Source organism: Tursiops truncatus, chromosome 4 (assembly GCF_011762595.2).
Source record: "Tursiops truncatus isolate mTurTru1 chromosome 4, mTurTru1.mat.Y, whole genome shotgun sequence".
NCBI classification, from domain to species: Eukaryota; Metazoa; Chordata; class Mammalia; order Artiodactyla; family Delphinidae; genus Tursiops; species Tursiops truncatus.
In genome coordinates, this window is record NC_047037.1 from 60,807,301 (window position 1) to 60,822,797 (window position 15,497).

General features: G+C 42.4%; 1 pseudogene; it reads left to right on the forward strand.

Moving 5' to 3' along the window:
• Window positions 1-6,436: 6,436 nt before the first annotated feature.
• Window positions 6,437-11,646, forward strand: LOC101325130 (5-hydroxytryptamine receptor 3C-like; annotated as a pseudogene).
• The last annotated feature ends 3,851 nt before the right edge of the window (window positions 11,647-15,497 follow it).

The window sequence follows — 15,497 nt, forward strand, 5'->3', positions numbered from 1 at the left end:
ACGCAGCCAAAAATAAATAAAATAAATAAATTTTTAAAAAAAACAGATACACACTACAATATATAAAATAAACAACAAGGACCTACTATATAGCACAGGCACCTATATTCAATATCTTGTAATAACCTATAATGGAAAAGAATCTGAAAAGGAACGCATATATATATTATATATATTATATGTATATATATTATATATATATAGCTGAATCACTTTGCTGTACACCAGAAACTAACACAACATTGTAAATCAACTATACATCAATTTGTAAAAATGACTTATAAATGTTAAAATTTTAAAAAGCTTGGCAGTGGGTACACAGGTGCTTCTAAAATCATTTGCTGTACTTTTGGGTAGCCTTTAAGGATTTCATAATAAAAAAGTTTTAGTATCATAGAAACAAACCATTTCTCCTCTCAGTGGGGATATGTTCAATTTAACAGAAAAATCTTGAGGATTTATATAGATATAGATATAGGTATAGATATATAGATATATATCTACTGAGAATTCCTTAAGCACCTCTGGCCATCTGGTGGGATAAGAAAAACCCTTTTCAGTACACCTCAAGTCACCTTTCCAAGGCATACTGGTACTTCCAACCATGCTTCAAACATTGTAGTACCCAAAAGCTGCATATCTGATACCTTCATATAAAATAAAAATCTTCAAAAATCTCCCTGAATACTTCAAAAATAGGTTTTTAAAAAATGAATGAGCACTATACAACCCTGGTTCAACATCTCAATACACTATGGTACTACCTCAGCCTGTCCAAGAATAGCCTGGGCCAAAGACTTAACTTATTTACATGGTATTAATTGCAAAGCATCCCCTCCTTGAAGTGTATTTATGTTGTGAAGTGTTTTGGGGCAGAGGCTGATATTCTCCAACCTTCAGGCAAGGGGCTAGAGAATCTATGTTGCAATGCAGAATTGTTAAATATATTTATGTTGTGTAAGGTACTCAATATATTCATTTATTCAATATTTGATAGAGATACAATGGAGCTAAAACAGACAAGTTTCCTGCCCTCGTGGGGTTTAGAGTCCTGGATAAACATTAATCCAAATTTAAACTATAATTGATATGTACAAGAAAAGAAAGGTTAGTTTTACATCTGAAGAGTAGTAGGAGTTAGCGAGGTGAAGATGGTGGAAGTGAGCAGAGGAGAGAGCTCTCCAAGCAGAGGGAACAACAAAGGCCGGGTGGTGGGAGAAGGAAGGGAAGGTCTCCAAAGGTAGATCATGTTATAGGTCTTTAGAGTAAGAGCAAAAACCAACCATTGCAAGGTTTTAAAAGGTGAATGGGTTAAGCGTTGAGAAATCAAATTTACATTTTGAAAACTTCCCTGAGGCTGGCAGACTGGAGAAAGAATTAAAGACAGCTAGAATGGAAGAGAAGAGTCAAGCTAGGAGTGACTGTCATCATCCAGGATGGTGGCTTGGACTAGAACTGTGGTGGAAAAGATGGAGAGAAGTAGGCGGACTCATGAGAAATTTAAGAGGTCAAATGGACAAACGTTGATGGATTAGATACTGTGGGATGAGAAAGAGAGGTGTCATGGGTAACAGCTTGGTTTCTGGTTGCAGAACTGGATGGACGGTGGTCCCATTCATTGATATAAGAAATGCTCTACTCCAGCAGCCCCCCGACACCCTCCTCTACCCAGCTTGTCAGGAGCTAATGTCAAGTGTGATCACCCCACATCTGCTGTGGCACTCCTGAATTCTTCTGCCAGTTATAAAAACAAAACTTCACTTTTGCAGATCAATTTTGCAATGAAAGTCATTTCCATGGAATAAGACTTTTTAAAAAATTAGTTAATAAATGGAATCTTTTATTTAACATCATGGTAACAATATAGTGCAACAGAATAATGCACCTCTTTAATGGTCTCAGGCAAATTAAGGAAGAAGAGAAGAGGATTTAAGATGTAAACAATGCTGAATAAAAGCCAAATAATATCATAGCATGTTATAGAGACAAAGGTTTCACAGAATTTTTAATAGAGAACTGCGTGGGAGAAGCTGAGTGTTCACAGAGTACACAGCGGTATAGGCATGTTATGATAAGTCATATCACATATTCACCTTATGAAGGAAAGAATTACACACTCCCCACCTTTGCAGTAATAACCTCCTAAGTTCATTAGCAGTAGCAGTAGTAGTTAGAATGAAATGAAGAATTACTTTTTAAAAAATGTTTACGAGCTATTATATTTTGATGCACTATCAAATTGGCTCAACAAAATAGCCAACAAAATAACAGATAGGTGTTCCAAAAAACTAGCTCTGTATTATAAAGAGGGAAAAAAATGACATCAATTATCTAATTTTAATAAAACAATATTATGCACTACATTAAATTAGTGTTGTGTTGATTCTGTAGTCTTGTATGTAATAATTTGTAAATTTATTTTAATTTTATAGTGGTATGAGAACTATAAAGGATATAAGGACTTTATACATGGTTTTATGAATATACATATTTAAGTAATATTATAATATAAATAATTTAGGTCAACATCAGGGGTTTAGGATAATTGTTTCCCTTAAAAGAGGTCTGAGACTTATTCAAGTTTGGGAAACACTGGGCTATGAAATTAAACCAAACTTTAGCTTGGTATACAAGACCTGTGATCTGGACCCACGTTATACCACAGCTTCATTTCCTGTCACTCTCCTACTCAAATATGAGGTCCTGATAACACTGTAATTTCCATGTTTTTACTCTAGCTGTTCCCTCCACCCAGAACAATCATCTAAATCTACTCAGCTCAAATAACAAGCATCACAATTAATAGACAGGCCTTGGAATTTTACTCCTCCCAAAATGACAATTAAGGATTACTTAAGCAAACAAAAGAATGCAGTATGTCTAACATCTCTAATGGTAAAATGTGCATGAGGGATTTTCCCACATTGTGAAGTATCGACTGGGTACCTGTCAGGTCACAGACAAGAGGCAACAGGGTCCCACTAAGCCGGAGAAGACAGAACCAATAGTCCAGCCAAGATGGAGGCTTCTCACTAAACAGGCCTAGACAAATTGGAAGAGTGGTCGCTCCCAGTCATCCCCCAAAGCTTCTCAGGTGTGTTGCTTTTGATCAGAAGAAGAGATAAACAACTTTGGTCTACACTGGTGATAACCTTTCTGGCATGAATATCAGTCCAGGAAAATTTAAAACTGATGCAGGCTGTGTGTATTTTTCACTCAAAATAATTCACTTACTGAATTCCATGAGGAAAAACTATATACTGTTAAAACACAAATTATATACGTTATCGATTGCAAGACCACCAATGAGAAAAATCAACATTGCCCGTCTACTAAAATGTTACTGTCTGAGCATATTTGAGAGGTAACAATACCAGAGAATGTTTTTAAATTCTCATCTTAAAATTAGATCTAGGTGGATAACATATGGCCAGCAGCTGGTAAGCCATTGATCTAAAGGAAAAGAAAGAAAAAAAAGCTTCCTCCTTGAGGCAGTCTAAGTTTATATTGCTCAGGGATTCAGAAACAGCTTGAACTTGGTATCTATTTACCTTTTATTTGTTTGTGGGTTCTTACAGTTCTAATCAAAATTCAGATTTAAAATACTTATCTAAAGAAAAAGCCCTTATCTTGTTTATTTTTTAAATTTCTTTTTTTAAAATTTATTTATTTACTTATTATTTTTGGCTGCGTTGGGTCTTCGTTGCTGTGCACGGGTTTTCTCTAGTTGCAGCGAGCGGGGGCTACTCTTTGTTGCAGTGCACAGGCTTCTCATTGCAGTGGCTTCTCGTTGTGAAGCACCAGCTCTAGACGTGCGGGCTTCAGTAGTTGTGGCTCGTGGGCTCTAGAGCGCAGGCTCAGTAGTTGTGGCGCACAGGCTTGGTTGCTCCGCGGCATGTGGGATCTTCCTGGACCAGGGCTCGAACCCCTGTCCCCTACACTGGCAGGCAGATTCTTAACCACAGCGCCTCCAGGGAAGCCATATTTTTAAAATTTCTTGATTTATTTATGTATATGCTGCAGCATTCTATGTTCTATCTGTAGCAGGTCTAAGACAAATTTTTCAAGTTTTCTTTCTTCTAGATTTACGCTATTTACCTAAAGCAGTGTTTCACAAAAATACCCGTGGAGTACTAGTCCTGCAAGATATTCTGAGAAAAAGAAATTTCCAAAAGTCAACTACATTTGGGAAATTATATACATGATATTCAAATCACATTAGCATTTTTTTAAAATACTCTGATAAATCCTACAGTAATAAAACCTGTTTCTCCTTGTTTAATTCAGCATTTCTCAGACTTATTTGAACTTGAACAATGAAAAAAAAGTTTTTCAGAAAAGCATTGAACGGGCTTTCCTGGTGGCGCAGTGGTTAAGAATCCTCCTGCCAATGCAGGGGACATGGGTTCGAGCCCTGGTCTGGGAAGATCCCACATGCTGCAGAGCAACTAAGCCCATGTACCACAACTCCTGAGCCTGCGCTCTAGAGCCCACGAGCCACAACTACTGAAGCGCATGCACCTAGAGCCCATGCTCTGCAACAGGAGAATCCACTGCAATGAGAAGCCTGCACACCGCAACAAGGAGTAGCCCCCACTCACCGCAACTAGAGAAAGCCCGCATGCAGCAACGAAGACAAAACAGAGTTAAAATTTAAAATAAATAAATAAATAAATTTTAAAAAGAAAAAAAGAAAAGCATTGAACATCCTGTAGAACTAGTGTTCTTCAGAAAATGTTTTGAGAAATGCTGATCCAGAGGAATCTTTTAAAAAAGAAAAAATAAATAAACTTCCTGAAGGGGAAAGGATTCTCAAAAGATGAAGAGTGGTGCTAAGGAGAGTGGAGGGAGGGTCCTTATCAGTATGCAGCTGAGTGAAGCTGAGAGAAAACACTTTTCTGCTCATGACAACTGGGGTTAATTCAGTCTACTCAGACATTGTAAGTCCAGAAGATTCCATTCAGGCTGAAGCAACCTGAACAACCTTGACAGAGTGAGGATAACAATAACAACTACTCTTACTGCCACTTTTAATGTTATTGCTGCTCCAATTCATAAGCTGCTTAGGATGGGATAGGCAACGTACAAATATTATCTCAAACCACATAAAACTCCTGCATGACAGGTTTTATCCTCTCAATCTTAAAGAGGAGGAAACTGAGGCAGAGAGCGGGTGACACGACTCTAACAGAAACAGGATTTGGCCTTAGACTTTTCTTCCTGTCTCATACCAACTAGTCTGAAAAGCTTCTTCACTGAAGCAACCTCTCCCTTGGTTTTCCTAGCCACTGATGACACTCCCTGGGGCCTTCCCTCACAGAAATCATTCTAGAATAAAACAGGTTAAACAACTGATGACTTTGGCCCACTTTCCCATATGTCTGGTTTCCACCAGGAACCAAATATGTGCACATTCTAAATCTGACAAGACCCGTGATCACCTAGGCATGGCATGGTATTTTGAAATTACTTCCTAAGGTCCTTTAAGAATCGAACAAGAAAATTAATCTTAACACTCAAAGGCAAACTTAAACACCAACCAAGGCCAAGCAGGTAACGTAAATGAGGGGAGCTGGTCAGGAATAAGACAATATGGGTGACAGAAACTGTGATGATCTAGAGAGAAATATTCTCCATCCAAAGGGCTTAACCACTTCTTAGCTTTGGCAGAAAGCATTGCTGTCAAGCAGAAATGTGAGCCCCGTACTGCTTGATCTTATCTTTCAAACAAAGCCAGAAACAGTTTTTACATGAAATCTCCCTATTTTTAAAATGTTGACAACTAACTAATTTCCTAAAAACACTAGCAGGGCCAAAAACAACATGAATTTGCAGGCTGATTGGTCATGACCTCATAAAGCAACTTCTACTGAAAAACTCTGTGATCTCCCCTCCACCCCACCCCCTCCTCCAGTATACCTGGGTCCAAATTGCTTTTGACACACGCAAAAAAATCAAAAGTTAAGACTTGCCAGTACAGAAGTCATATTTAAAACCTCAGAGTCTGAAGCTGAGTATATAAAAGGAGACACCCCCCTGCAATTATTCTGAAAGATGGCAGCAGGGTTAAAATAAGTACGTGTGCCACTTGAAGGCAATAGAGTCATTTTGTGCCTTTCCTATGGTCCATTATATGCCAGAGTGACTCTAAAGTATGAGGAAGCCATTAGCACTGCTCCAGTGACCAAATATTTTTTCTTCGTCCTCTCCAAACTGATTTGTCAGATTACTTTTGGAGACCAGGTTCAGGTGTAGTTAGGGCATGGGGTGGGGTAGTCCTCCATGATATTCTGTTGTCACTGGGGGTGCTCATTAGAGAGATGGCTAACGCTACCTGACACCTGAATTATTCAAAGCTAAGGCTTGAGGTGTGGCCTATGGTCTTTTAAGGTCAACATTATCACTAAATCCCCAGAGAAGAGCCAAGCAGAGGAAGATGGAAAGAGGTTGGCTCCACGGGGAAGGATTCCCCCTCTGCCTCATTCTCTACCTGCTGCTTCAAGGTAAGATGGGACAAGAGTAAGAGAACAGCATCCACATAACTTCTGGGAAACAGAGAAACCAGGCTAATTTTTATTTCTAGACAGTCAATGACTGGGTGTTCATTTTGGTAAAAATGGAAACTCATGACACTGACAGCTTTGTAGCTCTTTCTAGGGTCCTAAACAGTTAGTTGACGCCTCTCTTAATCTATTTCTCCACTCCCCATACATCTATGGGCCTCTTCCCTTTCCCCATGTCATTCTCTTTCCAGACATATAATCTACCCCACGGTTTCTGGGTATCGACTGACATTGAGAAGAAGAAAATTCTTTCTCAGTTCCCTTAAGCAAATGAAAAGAAAGATGCCAAGAGGAAGGAGGTAGAAGAGAAGATCTGTTGTGAAAGAGGGAAACTTTTTCAGCACAATTTTCCCAGTCTAGAGTAATTTCTTGTTCATTATTGAGAATAAGCAATGAGGGATAGGACAACATCAGAGACAGATAAGAACAGACTCGACCAGAAGATGTTACCACATACATTCTCTGTTTCTGCCCCACAAAGTATGACAAGAAAAGGTTTGGGTATAAGATGGGTATCAAGGAACTCTTTTTAAGATAGTCTCAGTGGTGATGAGTCCTGAGTTTTAGAAGAGAACAATTACAGCACAAGGCAAGGACACAATATATACCATTAAACTGAAAACTGAGTTCCTTCTTTAAGGAGTTCCTTCCTTAAGGTCCCACAGATTGCTCACTACCTACCTGATTATTTCTCTCATCATTAATTCATGACCATCTATGCCCTGTTCATATAGTGAGGAGGAGAACTGTGATTGCAAAATCTGTCACTGACATTCACCCAAATGGCTCAAGGACAAAGGTTTGTGGTGAGATTGTTAAGAACACAACAGGACACTGAAAAGTGGTGGTCAGGACTGAATTTGCATACACATTTAGACAAGTTTTGTGTAGACAGAGAGACAATGGAATTGAGGATGGAGCGCTGACTCGGCTCACCTCATCAACTTCCACCATTTGCCTACCAGCCCAGCCCAAGCTCCCTGGTCCAGGAAGGAGGAGTCCAGACATTTCTCCCATGACCCCTGTTGTCTCTCTGTGCAGAAACACTTCCCAGACCCCAGTGCTGGCACTCCTTTCACAGTCTCTGCTCTCTACAGGAAGAGGAGACAATTTCACCATCACTTGCTCAGGATTCGACCAGCATGGGGTGGATCCCGCTGCCTTCCAAGCAGTGTTTGACAGAAAGGCCTTCCGTCCAGGCACCAACTTCAGCATCCCCACTCATGTCCACATCTCCTTCACCCTGTCTGCCATCCTGGAAGTAGTAAGTCCTGACCCAACTCTGTAATGGTCTAGTGGTGAGCAGTGGGTTCCCTGACTGGATTTTGTAAAATTAAAAGCTCATTCTATGGGGTAGGGAGGAATGACAGGGAATGCTACAATGACATCACTGCAGGCAAAAGCTCTCCCTTTTTGGGAATACGCCACAAGAAACATGATCCCAATGGACTCTCATACTGGTGCTTTCACTTGCATTTCTCATGTACCCTGGATTATATGACCTACCATTTTTAGTGGCTTATGGAAATTTTTGTAATTGCCACACAGAACAGCCTTGGAAATGAGTAAAAGGTGGGTGGTGGCACTGGACCTGACTTCATAAAATTAATGATCCTGGATGAAAATTGTTTTTCCAGGATACACATCTTTAACTGATGACATCATTCCTGTGGCTAAATGTCATAAGATAGACTCCGTTTCCCCTTTGTTATGACACCTCTCTTTTTCCACTCCAAGGTCCAACTTCACAGATTAAAATGGATAAAGCTGAGAATACCCACAAATTAGACAAATTCATACAGAACCAGCCAATCATGAAAACATAAAACGTCCTGATTATTCTGCCACTTTAAGGAGGGCAGAGATGGGGCTCAGGGAGCAAGTGGCATAAACCAAGGTCATGGAAACCAATATTTAAGTGGCTCCAACACAGGGAACCCAAAGCCAAGCTCAAGGTCTCCCTTGAGACCACTGAGGGGGAAGTGGAAGCAAGTAAAACTTAGTGACACTGTGACAGCTGTCACCAGAGAGAGGGTGGGAGAGTAAAGAAATGAGTAAAAAAACGAATGCAAAGTGCAAGAGACAGAGGAAGACTAAGACCAGTTTTCACCCCGTTTGTCCCACACCACGGTTTCCTCTAGATCTGGTACAATCCATTCCTTAGGTGGAACCCAGTGGAATGTGGGGGCATCAGGAAGCTGAGCGTGGCAACTGAGAACCTGTGGCTTGCAGATATCTTTATCGAGGAGTTGTGAGTATCGGGGCTGAAAAAAGCCAGAAGGAGACCATATCTCCAGGGAAGAGCATGAGTAACCAATAGGGGCCACACAAAGACTCACCTTAGAAAGGAGCAGTGCCTGAAACCCCCAAAACATGGCAATAGGTGGAAGGGGGAGGTCAGATGAGTGGGGCTGGAGCACAGGAATGGGTGACCTGAGAGAGGAAGAAGGCCAAGTCTGATGGGGAACCCACAGCACTCACCTCCCTGTCCTTCTCACACACAGCCTGGATATGGATCAGACCCCTCCAGGTCTCATGGCTTATGTCAACAGTGATGATCACATCAAATACAGTAAACCAACGCAGGTGACCAGCATCTGCAACCTGGACATCTACTTCCCCTTTGATGAACAGAACTGCACCCTCACCTCCAGCTCTTTCATCTACACAGGTGAGTGAGGCTCACATGTTGAGAGCTAGAGAAAGGGTTTGGGAAGAAGAGGATAGGAAGCTGGGAACAGTGAGGGAATCTCACCGAAAGGGGTGTGAAAGCTAAGTGGTAAGGAATCCAACAGTCTGGGCAAAGGGGTTAGGAGTGCTGGGGGAAGCTGAGTTGCCTGGATCTCCTTTGTAGTGCAGAACATGGTGTTGGGCATGGAGGAGGACGTGCAGGAGATTTTGAAAACATCACAGAACGTCGTTTGGAGCAAGGGGGAACGGGTACTTCAGGCTATCCACCAAAGAATGATGAAGATGCCTGTGGGCACCAATGAGTATGACCAAATCATCTATGTGAGCTCAGGGGCCCTGGATGAGATCTTCTCCTTAGATACATAGCTTATGTCCTCCACCAGGATGTAAGCTCTCCCACGAGAAAATAAGCTCCCGAGGGACAGAAATTGTTATCACTTTTTTCACTGATAAATCTCCAGTACCTAAAACAGTACCTGGCACTCAGTAAATATTGATTGAATGGATCTTCCCCGAGGAAGAAACAAAGCTCCCATGGCAGTGATTTATAGTGAGCATGACCCTCCGCCCCCTGCCAGGGCTATCAGAACTTTTTGGAGGGCAGGAATTTTTATATTTATTTTTTAAAAGAGGTGGTGGAAAAGTTATGCAACACTGTCTTAGGGATATTATGATTCCAAATCCTGGTGACTCCCAAATGTCTGCTCTGTCTTGTTTTCCCTCCCCCTGGTTTTAAATGTCCACCAGCAAAGTCACTAGAGATTAGACCTTGATGAGGAAAGCAAGCAGAAATACAATGCACGCAATACCTGAGAATCTGGTCCCTCAATTCTGCTAAGAGCACATTGGTAGTAATAAAAATTTAGGTGGAGAAAGTTGAACTTTGGGCCAAGAAGGAATGAGATACATTTCAACGGTAAGCAGCATGGTAGAATCAAGCCATGGAAAGGCAGTGTAGTGATTCTGATGGCTTTGCTGGAGAGGCAGGAATGAGAAAGGGACTTGAGGTGATGTTTCCTTACTAGAAAGTAAGGAGCAAATCTCAACTCTTGCTTCTAACTGGCTTGGCAGCCTCCCAGGCTTCTCCTCAGTTGCCTCCCTCTCCCCTCCCTACCAGGTGGCCATCAGGCGCAGGCCCAGCCTCTACGTCATAAGCCTCCTGGTGCCCAGGAGTTTTCTGATAGCCATCGACGCCCTCAGCTTCTACCTGCCGGCAGAAAGTGAGAACCGCGCCCCATTCAAGATGACACTCCTGCTGGGCTACAACGTCTTCCTGCTCATGACGTTGAATGACTTACTCCCTGCCAGTGGCACCCCACCCCCCCATCAGTATGGTCCCTCCCACTTTCCGGGGAAGCAAAGGCAGCAGGGGACATGGTGGGAGGCAGGTAGCAGGAGAACCGCTGCCTCTCCACTTAAGGAGGGAATGGATTCTGAGGAAAGATTGGATTTTGGGGAAAAAAATTGTAGTGAGGAATCTGCCCAGATTTATTTATAGTTTGCTTTGCCTTCAGGTGTCTATTTTGCTCTGTGTCTGTCACTGATGGTGGTCCGCCTGATGGAGACCATCTTCATCACCTACCTGCTGCATCTGGCCACCACCCAGGCCTCGCTGGCTCCGTTCCCTGCTTCTACACTGCACCAGCCCAAGGAAACGTGCCCTGCTGCACCCCAGAAGGGAACACGGGCCTGGGCCTCAGCCCTGCCCACCTGCCTGGTGAGGGAAATCAGCACTGCCCACGCGTCCTTTCCCATCACCTCCCCTTCTCTGCTCCCGCCTCCTTCCTGTCCCCACAACCCCCCAGCTGACCTTGGCAGCCCACAGCTGAGTCTCTGTCTCTCCCTAGGTGTGAAGGAGCCCATGGAGTTGGTGGGGAAGGCGCCAGGTCCCAGGGAGGCAGAGCTAAATGGGTGCCCTGGGTCAGTGAGGGCCCAGCAGGAGGACGAGGCTCAGAAGCAGCACTCGGTCAGCCTGTGGATGCAGTTCAGCCACATGATGGACACCCTGCTCTTCAGCCTCCACCTGCTCTTCCTGGCCCCCTCCATCGTCACGGTCATCATCCTCTGGAACACCTAGGCAGATGCCCACCTGCAAGCTCCAGGCAAGAGCTTCTCTTGCCTCCAGGAACCAGCCGGGCTCTCATTCCTGTCCAAATCCCACCTTACAGCCCTGGCAACCACCTTGTTTTCAACCCAGCCCTTCTGTTCAGTTTCAGACCAGACCTGAATGGTCTCCTAAGCTCTCCTGAGTCAGGTCCTTGCTCCTGCACTCCATCAGCTCCCCTCAGCCCTCCCACGAATCCTGCCTGCCTGGTTCCTCAGGATTCAGGTTCTTGGAATACTTCCTTGATCAAATCTCCTCCAATAAACCCCTTTGCAGAAAGCACTGGCTCTTCTCTGCAGTATATTATAGTTTCAAAACCCTTGAGGTTGAGAGTCTTCTTGCAGAAACTTCTCATTACCAAAGTAAGAAGGATTTTCTTGTTTGTTGTTTGTTTGTTTTTTAAGTCTATTAGGCAACATGTGAAAGTGGGGAGAGGGGAGAGAAGAGGCCAAACTCTATTACAAGGAATTATAATGAAATAGGGATTAACCTCCTAAATCCAGTTATCCCGGATTTAAGCTTCAGAAATTAATAATGTGCCAGAACCAGGCATCTCTTGTTTAAAGAGTGAAGCCTTTTGTCACAGCCTGACATATGACTCATTCATCATTAAACACTTAGAGTGTTAACATAATCCCGAATTCTGCTAACTGTCTGTGTTGCAATTAGAGTTGATCCGTCCCTAATCATGCTAAGAAAAGAACACTGGGTCAAGGAGAGCACGTTTGAAAATGGCATCTGCTTTACTTGGGAGTAACACAAATGCCTCCATATGAACTGGAAAATCCCCCTTCCTGGCACTTGCCTTATCATTTTGAAAGTCTTTGTCTCTTGGCCCATTATTTCCAATAGCTTCTTGGGGGAAGTGGAGACCCCACTGTATCACTGTACACCAGAGCTGTGGCATGATTTGCTGGACACCAGGTTCAGAAAAGCACAGATTCGAGAGCAACTTAATTACAACTTGAACACAATCTTTCATTTTTAGCAACCATTTATTTTCCTTTCTTTAGTTTATTCTACTACTGTCTATCTGAAGCCTAAATTTCCCAAGTTATAACAGGCTAGGAGTAAAAAGAAAGTCATAGTATTGTTCACTAAAGTATATTTCCTTGGTTCCTCCTCTCCACTGCTCTTCCTCAAACTCCTTTGGCTTCCTCTGGTCACAAAGGGCAGCAAGGCTGCCAATGTCCACTAGAAGTGCTGCTGCTGGTGGTGTGGGCCTGAGGTCCCATCCCAATGTTCGCGGCAGGAGCTTCTGCCCTCTCAGAGCCCAGGCCGCTGGAAGGCTGAACCCACAGTGCAGATGTTCCCACTGGATGCTGAGTCACCAGGACCAGCTGGAACTTGCTCTTTCCTTGCAGTCCCCTTCTGCTGGGACTCAGGCAGAAGTCCATGGGAATCTGGGCATACTGAGGCAGAAATACACTGCTATACTCTGAATGGCTCATTTCACTCAGGCTCCTGGTCTTCCAATTAAACTTGTGCCCCTTAATTCTCCTTTTTTTCTGCTTTTTTTTTTTTTTTTTTTTTAATTTCAGGAAGGTCTTTGGCTCTTCGGTTTCTAGAACCTTGTCAAACACTCCCTTCACCATCACCAGCCCTCCAGGCATGTCAAAGATCTAGCTAAGCTTAAATCAGGAGCCCTGACATTCACCTAAATAAATGAGCATGTCTGTTATTATTTTGGATATCTGTTATTATTTTGGCAGTTCCTCAACTCACAGCTTTCTACAAAGTGGGCCTTTAGAAAGGACACACTATAGGTATACTAATAACCAACACTTATTTACCTATTAATATGTGACAGGCACTTTTCTAAGTGCTTTATATGAATAAGCACACTTAATCCTTATGGTAACCCTGTGAAGCAGGAACTACAGAGCCACACCTACCTTGGAGCCAAATGTGGAATTTTTCAGATTTTAAAAAGGTAACAATCATGCATGTACTATATGTTACTAACACCCCAGGTCAGCTATGGAGTAGCACCCTCTAATCAAACACAATTAATATTTCTGCAGTGAAATCTATGAATATTCACACTCGGTAGCAAAAATGAAACTACAGACAGACTCACAACTGTTCATGTCAGGCTTTGCCACCAAATAATTTATGAAAAATAATTTGGTTTTCAAAGCCCTTTAGGTTATAAAACTGTGGTTTTGTATTATTATCCCCATTTTATATATTCAAATAAATGAAATAAATGAGAAAATGAAGCACAGAGAAGTGCAGTGATGGCCACTGAGCTGTCTCCCAAGTTTCCACAGCTAGTCAGGTGACAGAGCTTCAGTTTGAACCGAGGAAGCTGGCTCAAGACACGGGACTCACCCTCTGCCACACGACCCTCCAGACTGAGGATGAAACCAGACAGGTTCTCCAGGAGTCCCGTGTTGGGACATCAATCCACTTCAAGTCTTTTTTTTTTTTTTAAATATTTATTTATTTATTTGGCTGCACCGGGTTGTGGCATGCGGGATCTTCATTGCGGCATGCAGGATCTTAGTTGAGGCATGCAGGATCTTTAGTTGCGGCATGTGGACTCTTCAGTTGCGGCATGTGGGATCTAGTTCTCTGACCAGGGATTGAACCCGGGCCCCCTGCATTGGGAGCACGGAGTCGGCCACTGAACCACCAGGGAAGCCCCCACTTCAAGTCTTCATCGGCTAACACTATAGGAGAATTAAAACAGGAAGCGCAAGTCTCTGACCACGGTCCCTAAGACAAACTTTCTTTTCAATTTCCTTTTACTCCCTCCCTCAGTTTTTTCTACTCCTCACCCCTCCTGCCCACCCTCATCATAAGTCATAACACCCAAGTCCACTACCTGTACTTTCTCCACTGCTTTCTGGAGTATATATTTCCCCAAATCTGATCTGGGCAATCCTTCTTTCCTTTGTATTCTCTATGGATTTAGCTTTTTGCTGCTGATATCTATTGCCAGATACTTTAGGATGTTCCACTCCTATGCCCTATCCTGAGACACTCACCTCACCTGGAGACTCATCCTTGACTTTGCTGAGTAGCTCACTTACCCAGATTTCAAGAGGTTCTAAAATTATGTGAGGTCCATTTGCATCATTTTGTTCGTTCTTTCCACCGATCATCACGGTAGATATTTCTCTACTTATTTTCTTCACATTTTTTCCATTACATAGCTTTATGTTTTATTTGAATAGTAAATATGCACTTTATCTTTTTTGACATATGGATTAAGATACTAAATCTCCTTTCAGTAAAAGAAGGCATGATATAATTATAGTGATTTTATTTTTCCACAATCAAAATCTGAACATGTGATCTTAACACACACTGGATAATCATACAGAACCTTTGAAATCAGAGAGCTCCCAGAAAAGTAACAAATGTGGTAGCTGTCTTTCTATTCCATCTATAACAGAATCATACGATAAGCACACTTTGTGCTAATGACTTTCCTCTTGTTAGGTGGCAAAGCTTTGAAAGGGCTTTGCAAGGTAATTTATGACCTCTTTAGGAAAATCTGCTGACAGGCAACTGGTCCAGCCTGGGCCATCTTGCATTTGATGGCCTGTTTCTGCCAACAGCTCCTCACCACCCACTCATCTGCACTGCTACCCTTTGGTTCTTGCACACATTTTTGTTCACTTTCTTTTTCTCTAAACCATTATAAGCAGTACTTCTCCACATTCTCTACATATTTTTTTGGTTCCATATTAACACAGCATTAAAGTGTATTATCTCATTATTGTCTTTGCCTCTCTCTCCTCTTCCTGAAGACCGATTCTAGGATATGAAGTCACGGAATTCATTTCAAGCCTATCCTTTTCCTCCTCTCCAGTTTATGATTCTCCCTTTGATAAACTCTCTTATTTAATCATCGATTGGCACTGGTCCTTCTATATAGCAGGGAAAAAACTAGCATAGTAGAGAGACTTTGGGATCTGGCAGCCCTAATTTGATTCCATTACTTGTACAAGTGGCTTAACCTTACAAGTTTAAATGTCTTCATTTATGAAATGGAGCCAATAACACAGATTAAATTGTTTTTTATTTATTTATTTATTTATTTATTTATTTACTTTTGGCTGCGTTGGGTCTTCGTTGCTGCACGCAGGCTTTCTCTAGTTGCGGCAAGTGGGGGCTACTCTTTGTTG